Source organism: Leptodactylus fuscus, chromosome 7 (genome assembly GCF_031893055.1).
Source record: "Leptodactylus fuscus isolate aLepFus1 chromosome 7, aLepFus1.hap2, whole genome shotgun sequence".
Classification (NCBI taxonomy): Eukaryota; Metazoa; Chordata; class Amphibia; order Anura; family Leptodactylidae; genus Leptodactylus; species Leptodactylus fuscus.
Window position 1 is genome coordinate 155,495,506 of NC_134271.1, and position 16,065 is coordinate 155,511,570.

A 16,065-nucleotide genomic window follows, 5' to 3' on the forward strand; every position below is an offset into this window, starting at 1 on the left:
CACATACACAATGTTACCTGTATGATGGACACATCACATACACAGTTACCTGTATGACACATCACATACACAATGTTACCTGTACGACGGACACATCACATACACAATGTTACCTGTATGACGGACACATCACATACACAATGTCACCTGTATGACACATCACATACACAATGTTACCTGTATGATGGACACATCCCATACACAATGTTACCTGTATGACACATCACATACACAATGTTACCTGTACGACGGACACATCACATACACAATGTCACCTGTACGACGGACACATCACATACACAATGTCACCTGTACGACGGACACATCACATACACAATGTCACCTGTACGACGGACACATCACATACACAATGTCACCTGTACGACGGACACATCACATACACAATGTCACCTGTACGACGGACACATCACATACACAATGTCACCTGTACGACGGACACATCACATACACAATGTCACCTGTACGACGGACACATCACATACACAATGTCACCTGTACGACGGACACATCACATACACAATGTCACCTGTACGACGGACACATCACATACACAATGTCACCTGTACGACGGACACATCACATACACAAGTTTACCTGTATGACACATCACATACACAATGTTACCTGTATGACACATCACATACACAATGTTACCTGTATGACACATCACATACACAATGTTACCTGTATGACACATCACATACACAATGTCACCTGTATGACGGACACATCACATACACAATGTTACCTGTATGACTGACACATCACATACACAATGTTACCTGTATGACGGACACATCACATACACAATGTTACCTGTATGACACATCACATACACAATGTTACCTGTATGACACATCACATACACAATGTTACCTGTATGACACATCACATACACAATGTTACCTGTATGACGGACACATCACATACACAATGTTACCTGTATGACACATCACATACACAATGTTACCTGTATGACACATCACATACACAATGTTACCTGTATGACACATCACATACACAATGTTACCTGTATGACGGACACATCACATACACAATGTTACCTGTATGACACATCACATACACAATGTTACCTGTATGACGGACACATCACATACACAATGTTACCTGTATGACACATCACATATACAATGTTACCTCTATGTTGGAGTTCCTCCAGTACAGCCTGCAGGCCGGGGGTACGATGATCCTTCTGTATGACATGAAGACTGACCCACAATGCTATCACAGCTTCTCTTCCTCTCTGGAAAATATCCTGTAGTAAAGTCCGGGCCAATTTTTTTCTATCATTTTCTAGATCCATGTATTTCTAAAAAAAAAACAGATAAGTGACACATAAGGGTCATTATGCAGAATAGAAAGGGTTAACACACTTATATTCCATGTCAGTTTTCCATATGTCTATGGAATGATTGTGGCAGCACAAGTAACCATTAGATTATTCCCAAGAGTTAATGACCCCCTAATGTATATGTGTGGTGGGGGGATTACCGGAAACACCACGCCAAGATATAGGATGCTCTACACTGACCCCTTAAGGATGCAGCCAGTTTTAACCTTTAGGACACAGAAATGTCTTCCCTTCTTCCATTGCCACGTTCTGAAGGCCAGAACTTTCTTTGGTCGCTGCTGGAGATATTTCTGAGCTTGTTTTTTGTTTTCAGTATTTCTATTAATGGATTTTACAGGTAACAAATAACAGTGAGGCCTGATGGCCACAAGAACGGGGTAGCATGCGGCTTCTACTACGGCTACTGCGCATGGGCCCAGGCCATTTCATTTTTATCAATGTCAGTTCGCGAGCGCCGGAGGAAGACGGGACCCGAGGACATGGGAGGGAGAGGAGGCGTGGATGAAGAAGACAGCGCACCCTGAATGCCTGCCCATCGTGCACAATGTGTAAGTAGATCACATTCTTTTTTAAGGTATTATTTTAAAATGTGTTGGGGGGGTAGTTTAATATAACACTTACAGTGCCTGAATAGCATTTTTAAAGGCTATTCACGCATATGTGGGGCTCTATCAGCATGATTTTGCTGATAGAGCCCCTTTAATGAATGTAGAATCTGATGACCAGGAGGCCGCAGCGCAGATCGGGTCCAGCGGTAAAGTTTTCTTCTCCACCCAGGGGGTGGAGACTAATCTTATAGAGTGTGTGGTAAGAAAAATAGGGGGAGATAACCCTCGTGTTGAGAAGGAGATTTTTATATCCTCCTTTACCCACCAAGATATTGTGGGCTTTGAGGCTTTAAGTCCCTTGTGTTGTCCAAAAAATTAATAAGAAGTTTCTCTGATTCTCTGAAGGCACGAGTACGCACCAAATAGGTCCTCAGACACCTGACTAGGTCCAGGGTGTGAAACCTGACTTCCTCCGGGGAGGAAGGAGACAGATAAAACACAGGCAACAAAATCATTAGGCCAATATTGGAGAGAGAAGGCTCCTTGGACCGGAATCCCGAAAGAAACCGAAGTTGAACTGTATCCTCAAAGACATAATATATGGATCCTCCAAGAAAAGTGCCTGTAATTCCCCTACCTTCTTGGCAGATGTGATAGCCAGGAGAAATACTGTTTTGTAGGTGAGGAATTTTAAATCTGTCACTTCCAGAGGCTCAAATGCTGAAATGCAGACTGTCGCCGGGACCGTCCTGAGATCCCATTAGTGGACAGAAGGAACTGCACCTTTCATAAAGGTGCCACTAAAGGTTCCTGAGACAAACGCCTCCCCAGATAGACGGACAAAGCGGTTACATGCACCTAAAGGGTGGAAACAGACAGCCCTTTGTCAAGCCCTTCCTGAAGAAGAACCAAGATCTCCACAATTGGGGGATCGGAGGAGTCCACATCATGTTCCCAGCACCAGGAGTTGAAGATGTTACCGATTCTGCAGTAATTCTCATTACTAGATTCCACACGGGAACAAGTAAGAGTTTTCAGGACGGCTCTTGACAGTCCTCTATTCCTCAATATTGACTGGACAACCTCCAGGCTGTCAGGTTGAATTTCCACAGATCCTGGCAGCTCAGCTTTCCTTGGGTTACCAGGTCTGGGAGAGGGGGGAACCCTCCAGTATATGTCTTGACTCATCCTCATGAGTTCGGAAAAACTCCTTTTTGACCAGAACGGGATTATGGCAATTCCCGATACTTGGTCCTGTCTGATCTTCATCAATACACTGTGTATGATGGAAACTGGAGGGATATATATATATGTCAGCCTGAGCCTCCATAGGAAGGACAGGGCATCTACTGCCAAGAGATTGTCCTTCTGGTCCAGTGAGAAGAAAGTTTCCACCTTGGTGTTGAGTCGGGCCGCCACAAGATCGACCTCCAGGAGACCCCATCTCTGGGCGATCTGTTGAAAAACATCTGGATTAAGAGACCATTCTACTGATACAGTAATACCCCAACTCAACTGATCTGCTACTATGTTCAGGGAGCCCTTGATGTTCCCACGTAAAAATCAGGTTTGCCTCTCTCAGTAGGGCTGGAGACCTGGTACCTCCTTGTTTGTTGATATAGATTACCACGGTCATGTTGTCTGACTGGGCTTTGTCCGCTTTCTCTCTGAGGAGTGGGGAGAAGTGACACAATGCAAGGTAAACCCTCTATCCGTAATTTCTGTAGGCTGGTGAGAGGGATCTGCATCTTTTGTGAATCCAAGACAAACCCCAGGAATGTTCTCTGGGTAGATGGCACGATCTCTGATTTCTCCCAATTGATGAGCCATCCTAACCTCTGTAGGAAGGAAATGGCTATCTGAAGATAATCCTTTAATAGTCCCACAGTGTGGATACTCAGTATGTTACAGCAGCCTAGTAATACAGATACAGGATAATACACAGTAATATATTACAGACGTAGACACACATAAGCTGAGAAGAGAAGATATACTAGGAGTCCATAGCAGCTAAGGAACAGAGAAGAAAGAAGGAAGACTTCATGGTCATAATCATTAGTTCTCTGTGCGGAGTGTCTTCACTTGGTCTGATGTAGATTATACAGCCTGGTCGCGGTTGGAAGGAAGGACCTGCGATAACTCCTTCTCACACTTGGGGTGAAGCAGACGGTCACTTACAGTGCTGCCAAGTCCCATCAGGGTCCCATACATGGGGTGGGATTTGTTCTCCCGCATGGAGGTCACCACAGACAGTATCCTTCTGTCACCCACCACCTGTACTGGGTCCAAGGGACTCCCCAGGACAGAGCTGGCCCTTCTGATCAGCCTGTCAAGTCTATTTCTGTCCCTGGTTGATATACTGCTCCGCCAGCAGGCCACACCAAAAAAGATAGCTGAAGCAACCACCGAGTTGAAGAAGGCCCTAAGAAGTGTCCCCTGGACTCCGAAGGCCCTCAGCCTCCTGAGCAGGTAGAGTCTGCTGTGGCCCTTTCTGTGCAGCGCCTCCAGGTGATCAGCCCAGTCTAGTTTATTACTGAGGAGCACGCCCAAATACTTATAGGTCCTGACTAGAGATGAGAGAACAGTGTTCTATCGAACACATGTTCGATCGGATATCACGCTGTTCGCCATGTTCGAATCGAACACCGCGTGGTAAAGTGCGCCATAACTCGATTCCCCTCCCACCTTCCCTGGCGCCTTTTTTGCTCCAATAACAGCGCAGGGTAGGTGGGACAGGAACTACGACACTGGTGACGTTGAAAAAAATAGGAAAAACCCATTGGCTGCCGAAAACATGTGACCTCTGATTTAAAAGAACAGTGCCACCCAGGTTCGCGTCATTCTGAGCTTGCAATTCACCGGGGACGGAAGTTTCCGTCCATTTAGCTAGGGGTTAGATTCTGGGTAGGCAGGGACAGGCTAGGATAGGAAGGAGAAGACAACCAACAGCTCTTATAAGAGCTAAATTCCAGGGAGAAGCTTGTCAGTGTAACGTGGCACTGACGGGCTCAATCGCCGCAACCCAGCTTTCCACAGTGTTGAGGATCCTGAATGGAATACACTGAAAGTGTATTCCCGTATACCCTATATACCCCCGATCCACGTTCCAACGGTGTGCCCCCCCCCCCCACCTCCACCCCAGAAACTAACTTGAATACACTGTAAGTCCCCTAACAATAGAATTGGGGCTACATACACCCTCAGTTCTTGCTACTGCCATATAGTGCCAGGGTCTGACTGGGAATTCAAAGAATATATTGGGGTTACATACACCCTCAATTCTTGCTATTGGTATATAGTGCCAGGGTCTGACTGGGAATTCAAAGAATATATTGGGGTTACATACACCCTCAATTCTTGCTATTGGTATATAGTGCCAGGGTCTGACTGGGAATTCAAAGAATATATTGGGGTTACATACACCCTCAAATCTTGCTATTGGTATATAGTGCCAGGGTCTGACTGGGAATTCAAAGAATATATTGGGGTTACATACACCCTCAAATCTTACTACTGGTATATAGTGCCACTTTTTGACTGTTAATTCCCAAAATATATTGGGGCCTTCATACAACCTTCAATTGTTGCTATAGGCATATAGTGCCAGTTTTGCAGTGTGAAGTTCCCCTAATATATTGGGGGCTGCATTCCCCCCTTAAGTTGTTGATATTGGCATAAACACCCAGGTTCTGAGTGTTATTCCCACCCAATAAATTGGGGCCTGCATACACCCTCAATTTATTTTTATTGGCATATACACCCAGGTTCTGAGTGTGTTTAAGCAAGGAAAGCATATTAAAATGTGCAAGGCTCCCGGAAAGGGACGTGGACGAGGCCGTGGGCGAGGTCGGGGGAATGGTTCTGGGGAGCAAGGTAGCAGTGAAGCCACAGGGCGTCCCGTGCCTACTCCTGTGGGGCAGCAAGCATTGCGCCACTCCACAGTGCCAGGGTTGCTTGCCACATTAACTAAACTGCAGGGTACAAACCTTAGTAGGCCTGAGAACCAGGAACAGGTCTTGCAATGGCTGTTGGATAACGCTTACAGCACATTGTCCACCAGCCAGTCAGCCTCTGCCTTCTCTCCTCCTCTTACCCAACAGTCTTGTCCTTCTTCCTCCCAAAATTCCCAATCTTCCCAGAACAATAATCCCAACTGTCCCTGCTCCCCAGAGCTGTTCTCCCTTCCTTTGACAGTACCGCAACCTGCTCCTCCATTTTGCGATTCCATGGACCTAACAGACGAGTATCTATGTCCAGATGCTCAAACACTGGAGTCTCCTCCATCTCCGTTCGATTTGGTGGTGGATGACCAGCAACCCACCTTCATCGACGACAATGAGATGCAGTTGCCGTCAGGGCAGCCAGTTGACATGCGCATTGTGCAGGAGGAGGAGATGAGACAGGAGTTGGAAGAGGAGGTGGTGGATGATGAGGACACTGACCCGACCTGGACAGGGGGGATGTCAAGCGGGGAAAGTAGTGTGGATGTTGAGGCCGGTGCAGCACCAAAAAGGGTAGCTAGAGGCAGAGGTCAGCAGCTTAGGTGAAGCCAGGCCACACCCGGAATCTCCCAAGATGCTCCAGTTTGTACCCAGCCCCGAAAAACTTCCACCTCGAGGGCACGTTTCTCGAAGGTGTGGAGTTTTTTCAAGGAATGTGCCTAGGACAGATATAGTGTTGTCTGCACAATTTGCCTCTCGAAATTGAGTAGGGACTCTGAGAAGAGCAACCTGTCCACCACTTCAATGCGCCGTCATTTGGAATCCAAGCACTGGAATCAGTGGCAGGCAGCAACGACAGGACAAATGTCGCCCGCCGTTCACGCCACTGCCTCTGCCACTGCTCACAGTGCTGGCGATGCACTCCAGAGGACGAGCCAGGGCACAACTTCATCTGCCTCTGTCACTTTGTTGACTTCTCCCTCATCCTCCCCTGTTCCTGTCTTTTCTCCTTCTCCTGCACCATCAAAGGCACCATCAGGCGCTTCTTTACAACAACCCACCATCTCTCAGACATTGGAGCGCCGGCAGAAATACACTGCTAACCACCCACACGCGCAAGCCTTGAACGCCAACATCGCTAAACTGCTGGCCCAGGAGATGTTGGCATTCTGGCTTGTTGAAACTCCCGCCTTCCTGGACCTGATGGCAACTGCGGCCCCTCGCTATGCCGTCCCTAGCCATCACTACTTCTCCTGGTGTGCCGTCCCCACCTTGCACCAGCACGTGTCACTCAACATCAGGTGTGCCCTTAGTTCCGCGCTTTGCACAAAGTTCCACTTGACCACTGACGCGTGGACAAGTGCATGCGGACAGGGACGCTACATTTCACTGACAGCACACTGGGTGAATGTAGTTGAGGCTGGGACTGCTTCCCAAACTGGCCCGGTGTACCTCGTCTCCCTGCCTAACATTCCTGGCAGGGACACGAGAAGAACACCCTCCTCCTCCTTCTCCTCCTCCGTCTCCACCGCCTCCTCCTCCGCTGTTAGATTGACCCCAGCTACGAGTTGGAAACGTTGCAGCACTGGCGTTGGTAGACGTCAGCAGGCCGTGCTGAAGCTGATCAGCTTGGGGGACAGACAGCACACTGCTTCCGAGGTGAGGGATGCCCTCCTCGATGAGTCGGCAATATGGTTTGAGCCACTGCACCTGGGCCCAGGCATGGTCGTTTGTGATAATGGCCAGAACCTGGTAGCAGCTCTGGAGCTTGCCGGACTCCAACATGTTCCATGCCTGGCCCACGTCTTCAACCTAGTGGTGCAACGTTTCCTAAAGAGCTACCCAAATGTTCCAGAGCTACTGGTGAAAGTGCGGCGCATGTGCGCCCACTTTCGCAAGTCGACAGTAGCCGCTGCTAGCTTAAAATCACTCCAGCAATGCCTGCATGTGCCACAACACCGGCTTTTGTGCGACGTCCCCACATGCTGGAACTCAACGTTTCAGATGTTGAATAGAGTGGTTGAGCAGCAGAGACCTTTGATGGAATACCAGCTACAAAACCCTAGGGTGCCACAAAGTCAGCTGCCTCAGTTTCTCATCCATGAGTGGCCATGGATGAGAGACCTTTGTGACATCCTACGGGTGTTTGAGGAGTCCACAAGGAGGGTGAGCTCTGAGGATGCGATGGTGAGCCTTACAATCCCGCTCTTGTGTGTTCTGAGAGAATCCCTGATTGACATCAGGGATAACTCAGATCACACAGAGGAGTCAGGGATAGAATCCGATCCGTCACAGCTGGAGAGTAGGTCCACACATCTGTCTGCTTCATCGTGTTTAGTAGAGGAAGAGGAGGAGGAGGAAGACCTGTCCGATGATGCGGATGGGTAGAAAGGGATGATGAGGAGGAAATGGAGATTGAACTTTCCGGTGGGGCCAGAGGAGTCATGCCAACTAACACTGTGGCAGACATGGCTGAGTTCATGTTGGGGTGCTTTACAACTGACAAGCGTATTGTCAAAATCATGGAGGACAACCAGTACTGGATCTTCCTTAAGAAGTAAATCCAGCAACCAGCCACTTCCTTAAAACTCTTTCATTTTATTGATATAATTCCATTAAAATTGCATGATGTATAACACCTAGGTGACACTCCTTCGGTGGACAGAAGAACAGCTAACGCGTTTCGGAAATTGTTTCCTTATTCGTAGCTGAGTATCATACTAGAGGCTCAATACTTATAACACACAAACCCTTTGAGTGGCAAATTGGGTTCACCTGTATCTAGGTTAATTAACTCCCAAGATACCAAAACACAAAGAGCTTAGTGATATGTTACAAAAACACAGTGTGAACAGAGACATAAGATGTGTTACCAATTTATAAAAAACACACCATATGAGAGAACATTTTTGCATTTTTATAACTAATCAAAACACAATAAGTTCAAGAAGGCAAAAATAATACAGAAGGGACTTTCTTAAAATATCCAATACTTTTGGTATATCAAGGACACTCACCCTTTATGGTTGATGGATCTAAGCAATAACCGAAGTAACGGAGATAAACATACATCCGATGGTATAATATTATATACCACCATGAATTTCCCAAAACTGTGCTGGTTAGAGGCTCCTTCCACCATGAATTTCCCCAAACTGTGCTGGTTAGAGGGTCCCTCCACCATGAATTTCACAAAACTTGGCTGGTTAGTGGCTCCTTCCACCATGATTTTACCCAAACTGTGCTGGTTAGAAGCTCCTTCCACCATGAATCTCCCCAAACTGGGCTGGTTAGAGGCTCCCTCCACCATGAATTTCCCCAAACTGTTCTGGTTAGAGGCTCCCTCCACCCTGAATTTCCAAAACTTGGCTGGTTAGAGGCTCCCTCCACCATGAATTTTACCAAACTGTGCTGGTTAGAGGCTCCCTCCACCATTATTTTCTCCAAACTGTGCTGCTTAGAGGCTCCCTCCACCATGAATTTTCCCAAACTGGGCTGGTTAGAGGCTCCCTCCACCATGAATTTCCCCAAACTGGGCTGGTTAGAGGCTCCCTCCACCATGAATTTCCCCAAACTGGGCTGATTAGAGGCTCCTTCCACCATGAAGTTTCCCAAACTCTGCTGGTTAGAGGCTCCCTCCACCCTGATTTCCCACAACTCTGCTGGTTAGAGGCTCCCTCCACCCTGATTTCACACAACTCTTCTGGTTAGATGCTCCTTCCACCATTAATTTCCCCAAACTGTGCTTGTTAGAGGCTCCTTCCACCCTGATTTTCCCCAAATTATGCTGGTTAGAGGCTCCCTCCACCATGAATTTCCCCAAACTGGGCTGATTAGAGGCTCCTTCCACCATGAAGTTTCCCAAACTCTGCTGGTTAGAGGCTCCCTCCGCCCTGATTTCCCACAACTCTGCTGGTTAGAGGCTCCCTCCGCCCTGATTTCCCACAACTCTGCTGGTTAGAGGCTCCCTCCGCCCTGATTTCCCACAACTCTGCTGGTTAGAGGCTCCCTCCGCCCTGATTTCCCACAACTCTGCTGGTTAGAGGCTCCCTCCACCCTGATTTCACACAACTCTTCTGGTTAGATGCTCCTTCCACCATTAATTTCCCCAAACTGTGCTGGTTAGAGGCTCCCTCCACCCTGATTTCACACAACTCTTCTGGTTAGATGCTCCTTCCACCATTAATTTCCCCAAACTGGGCTGGTTAGAGGCTCCCTCCACCATGAATTTCCCCAAACTGGGCTGGTTAGAGGCTCCCTCCACCATGAATTTCCCCAAACTGGGCTGGTTAGAGGCTCCCTCCACCATGAAGTTTCCCAAACTCTGCTGGTTAGAGGCTCCCTCCGCCCTGATTTCCCACAACTCTGCTGGTTAGAGGCTACCTCCGCCCTGATTTCCCACAACTCTGCTGGTTAGAGTCTCCCTCCACCCTGATTTCCCACAACTCTGCTGGTTAGAGGCTCCCTCCACCCTGATTTTCCCCAAACTGTGCTGGTTAGAGGCTCTCTCCACCATGAATTTCCCCAAACTGGGCTGGTTAGAGGCTCACTCCACCATGAATTTCCCCGAACTGTGCTGGATAGAGGCTCCTTCCACCATGAATTTCCCAAAACTGTGCTGGTTAGAGGCTCCTTCCACCATGAATTTCCCCAAACTGTGCTAGTTAGAGGGTCCCTCCACCATGAATTTCACAAAACTTGGCTGGTTAGTGGCTCCTTCCACCATGAATTTCCCCAAACTGGGCTGGTTAGAGGCTCCCTCCACCATGAATTTCCCCAAACTGGGCTGGTTAGAGGCTCCCTCCACCATGAATTTCCCCAAACTGGGCTGATTAGAGGCTCCTTCCACCATGAAGTTTCCCAAACTCTGCTGGTTAGAGGCTCAATCCACCCTGATTTTCAAAAACAATGTTGGTGCCAACCTCAACTCACTACAAGGGCCAAATTCACTGCTGGTGACAAGCTCTCCTCACTCCAAGGGCCAAATACACATTTTTCAAGGTGTTTTTCCACTGTCTGAGAGGTGGAATTGAGTGTGTATAGTGTGTAGTTGTTAGGCTGTGATTTTGGGGTAATAGAGGGTCTTTGGTGTGTTAGATGCCCCCAGGCATGCTTCCCCTTCCCCAGTTGTATTCCAGAGGTGTTGGCATAATTTCCTGTGGTGTCATAGTGGACTTGGTGACCCTCCAGAGACGGATTTGGTTTTCCCCCTTAACAAGTATATGTTCCCCATAGACTATAATGGGGTTCGAAACCCGTTCGAACAGTGAGCGGCTGTTCGAATCGGATTTCGAATCTCGAACATTTTAGTGTTCGCTCATCTCTAGTCCTGACTATCTCAATACATGTCCCTTGGATCTCCACTGGGGTCGGAGCACCTCTCCTTTTACTAAAGTCCACCACCATCTCCTTGGTCTTCCCAGCATTAATCCTGAGCTGGTTCCGCTGGCACCATTCAAAAAAATCCCGGTTTAAGTCTCTGTATTCCCTATCGTCACCATCAGTGATAAGGCCGACTATAGCAGAGTCATCAGAGTACTTCTGTAAGTAACAGCTGGAGGAGTTGTGCCTAAAGTCAGCAGTGTACAGTATGAAGAGGAATGGGGCAAGAACTGTACCCTGTCTTGCCCCCGTACTACAGATCACAGTGTCAGACACACAGTCCTGGGCTCTCACATACTGAGGGCGGGTTGTCAGGTAGTGTAGGATCCAGTTGGACAGGTGATGGTCCACACCATCAAGGTTCAGCTTTTCCCTCAGTAGCCCTGGATGAATGGTGTCGAACGCACTGGAGAAGTCAAAGAACATTATTCTCACAGTGTTCCCGGGTTTCTCTAGGTGAGAGAGAGCTTTATGAAGAAGGTGGATGATGGCGTCATCTACCCCAATGCCCGTTCGATAGGCAAACTGGAGGGAGTCCAGAGCGGAGCTCACTAGGGGGCGTAGGTGTGTCAGGACCAGTCTCTCTAGGACCTTCATCAGGTGGGATGTCAGTGCTACAGGTCGGTAGTCATTGTAGTCCATCGGGTTGGGTTTCTTTGGGACTGGTACCACGCACCATGTTTTCCACAGTTGAGGTACCACTCCCAGCTTTAGACTCATATTGTACATGTGTGTAATAATGCCACCTAGCTGGTCACTGCACATTTTAAGAACTCTTGCGCTTATACCATCAGGTCCTCCGGCCTTGTCTGGTTTAATCTTCTTGATTTCCCTACACACCTGAGGCTCCTGGAGGATCAGATAGTCAGATTGCAGTTGACAGCAACTGCATGACGATGACGTTGGAGAACCGGGATAGAATGAGCTTTTATGAGCCAGTTGTCTAGATAGGGAATAGAGATGAGTGAACACCGTTCGATCGAATATCAGGCCGTTCAAGGTATTCGTTCCCAATTGAATACCACATGGCATACGCAGTAAAAATTTGTATCCCCTCCCACCTTTCCTGGCGCGTTTTTTGCACCAATAACTGTGCAGGGCAGGTGGGACAAGAACTACAACAACGGAGGCAGTGAAAAAAATTGAAAAAAAAGCATTAGCTGCCGAAAACATGTGACCTCCCATATATTTGCCATTTTTGATAGTGAGAGAAACATATCTGCTGAGGGCTAGATAGCGATTAGCTTCAGATAGGCAGGGAAAAACCGAAAAACAACAACAGCACTTCTCAGGGCTATACACTGCAGGGACAGGAGTCCAGCTTTCCACAGACGGTGGAAAACAGGGATACAGAACAGTTACTATACGTGCACACCAGCTTTTATTAGGGGTCCCCCCAAACGAATAGCAGGAATCCACAGCAGTTACTTCTTGCTATATACGTGACAAACAGCTTTTATTATGGGTGTCCCCCCCCAAAAAAAATAGCAGGAATCCACAGCAGTTACTTCTTGCTATATATGTTACAAACAGCTTTTATTAGGGATGTCCCCCAAAAACATAGCAGTAAGCCACAGCAGTTACTTCTTGCTATATACGTGAAAAACAGCTTTTTCAGGCAGTGTGTAACCCCAAAACAGGGATACAGAGCAATTAGGTCCGGCTATGTACGCTCAATCCAGATATCCAGGGTGTGTACCCCCAAAGCCTAGGTGGGAGACACCAAAATTCAGTCTGGCTATGTATGCTCAATCCAGATATCCAGGGTGTGTACCCCCAAAACCTAGGTGGGAGACACCGAAATTCAGTCTGGCTATGTACGCTCAATCCAGATATCCAGGGTGTGTACCCCCAAAACCTAGGTGGGAGACACCGAAATTCAGTTCGGCTATGTACGCTCAATCCAGATATCCAGGATGTGTACCCCCAAAACCTAGGTGGGAGAGACAGAAATTCAGTCAGGCTATATCAGCTCAATCCAATTTTTAAGGGTGTACCCCTCAAAGCTAAGTGGGAGACACAGCAATTCGGTCACGCTATATCAGCTCAATCCAATTTTTTGTTCAATCCAGCATTGTTTGCTCACCATGATGTGAACTATGCCTTTGTCTCTTGAGAAGCATCCCAACATGAAGTCAGCCATGTGTGCCAGTGTGTTACTTGGCATGACTTTGCTGCCCCCAACTGTAACGGTCACTCTCCATTTCCTCCATTTTCCACTCCCCTTCACACCATCTGTGGTGAAGCAATGGGATGCACTGAAGTGCACCCTCAAGCCTCGTGTGGGACAGTGACAGCAAATGCCACTTCATGCCCCTCGTCTTCCTTCACCAGCCAACGGTGCGAAGGTGACAGGAGTGTGTTCTGAATGTTTTCAGCCTAGCAGAGGCTACTTCTCACTTACTAAAATTGCCGCACTTTGACCAGTATATCAGGCACAATGGTGTAGGTTTCAAAGAACCTTTGCACCAAGTTGAAAATGTGGGCCATGTGTGGACCATGTTGGAGTCTGGCAAGCTCCAGATCTGCTACCAGGTTCCGGCCATTATCACATACCCAAACATGCCTGGGCCCAGGTGCAGCGGGGAAAACCATATTGCCATATCATCCTGGATGGCATCCCTCACCTCGGAGGCAGTGTACTGTCTGTCCCCCAAGGTGATGAGCTTCAGCGCAGCCTGCTGACATCTCCCCACGCCAGTGGTACAGCATTTCCAGCTTGTAGCTGGGGTGGAGGTTGCAGCGCAGTAGGCTTTCAGAGAACCCCTGCCATGAATTTTGGGCTGGGAGAGGAGATAGGCCACCCCAGTTTGCACCCTGGGCCCAGACTCCACTACATTCATCCGGCCTGTCTTTAAAGATAAGCAGCATCTCTGACCGCAGGCGCTTGTCGATGCGTCGGTAGTCAAGTGGACCTTGTAGCAAAGCGCGGAACTCTGGGCCCGACTGATGTTATGGGACACATGCAGGTGCAAGGCAGGGACAGCACACCAAGAGAAGTAGTAATGGCTAGGCCCAGCATAGGGAGGTTCCCCAGCTGCCATCTGGTGACAGAAGGCCTGAGTATCCAGAAGCATAAAAGTCAACATCTCCAGGGCCAGCAGTTTTTAGATGAGGCCGTTAAAGGCTTGGGCATTTTGGTGGCTTGCGCTGTACTTCTGCCTGCAATGAAACGCCTGGGAGATGGGGAGTGGCTGGGAAGAGGCGCATGATGGTGCAGGCCAAAAGGGCGGATGAGGGTGAACTCCCCAATGTGTCAGAGACAGATGTGTAGGTGTCCAGGCTGGTGTAAACAGTGGAAGAGGCAGTGTCGGCAACATTGGGCAATGATTGTCCTGCGTTTTCTCTCTCCCACTGAGCCCAGGGCTTGCCTTCCAAATGACATCGCACGCAAAAGGTGGTAAGGTTGCTCTTATCAGAGCCCCTACTCAGTTTAGACTTGCAAAGTGTGCAAACTGCACTAAATTTGTCATGTAACTGGTGACACTAGGCACCTCAGTGGTGGAAGTTTGGCCAGGGGGTGTCGCTAGCCTCCTGTGTGACAATGAAATCATCTGCCACTTCGTCATCCTCCTCTTCCTCCATCAATATACGTTGTGAAGCGGACAGGAGTGTGCACTGACTATCCTGCTGGAATGGTTCTGATTCTTGCATCACACACAGGAGCGGGATTGTTAAAATCAGTAATGCGTCGTCAAAGCTGACCCTCTTGGTGGACTCCTCAAAGGCACGGAGAGATCTCGCATAAGTCTGGCAACATGGGTGAGTTTTGCATGAGTGGCTAGTACATAGAAAATCTTTGGCCTTGCTGCCTCTGGACATGCCTCTGCCTCTAGCCACCTTTATTCCTGTTTAGCTCGCCTCCACAGCTACACTGCTTTCCCCGCTATACATCACCTGTGTCCATGCCTCTGCCTGTAGCCACTTTTTTTGCTGCTTAGCCTGCCTCCATATTTACATATCATTTGTGCGATTTTCTTGCTCTCCTGTACGAGAACAAAGGATGTGATTTTTAACTTATACCGGGGGGTCGAGGATTGCAAAAATTCATTATTGTTTGTTCTCCATGATGTGAACTATGCCTTTGTCTCTTGAAAAGCAACCTAAGATGAAGTCAGCTATGTGTGCCAGTGTGTTACTTGGCATGACTTATAATGAGCTTCTAACCAGCACAGTTGGGGGAATCAGGGTGGATTGAGCCTCTAACCAGAAGAGTTAGGGAGCATTTAGGGCGCAGACAGGGCTGGGGTCGGCCAGGTACTCCCACAACATGCGCCTATACTTGTCCCTCCTGGTGACACTAGGCCCCTCAGTGGCGGTAGTTTGGCCAGGGGGTGGCATTAACATGTCCCAGACCTTGGAGACTGTGCACCTTGTGGGTGTGGACCGGATGGCAGTTGTTAGCCTGTTGGAGGAATTAGTCTGGCAACATGGGCGAGTTTTGCATGAGTGGCTAGTACACAGAAAATCTTTGGCCTTGCTGCCTCTGGACATGTCTCTGCCTGTAGCCTCCTTTTTTCCTGCTTAGCTTGCTTCCACATCTACACTGCATTCCCCGCTATACATCACCCCAGTCCATTTAGTGTCAGTGACCTCGTCGTCCACCAACTCCTCTTCCAATTGCTCACTGTCCTCTTACTGCAAACCGCACATGACAACAGCATGCCCTGATGGCAGCTGTGTCTCATCATCATCATCATCACCGGGACGGAAAATGCTGGTTGCGGGTACACAACCACAAAATTGCCAGGTGATGGCGGATGCTCCAGTGTTTGGGCAAAGTCGTCTGGTAGCTCCTGCA

At 48.4% G+C, this 16,065-nt stretch overlaps 1 protein-coding gene across 1 annotated transcript in view; it reads left to right on the forward strand.

Moving 5' to 3' along the window:
- LOC142214655 (NACHT, LRR and PYD domains-containing protein 12-like) overlaps positions 1 to 16,065 on the forward strand; it is a gene marked incomplete at its 3' end in the record, with an annotated part of 792,298 nt that overhangs the window by 192,026 nt on the left and 584,207 nt on the right. The gene's annotated exons all lie outside the window — the stretch shown is intronic.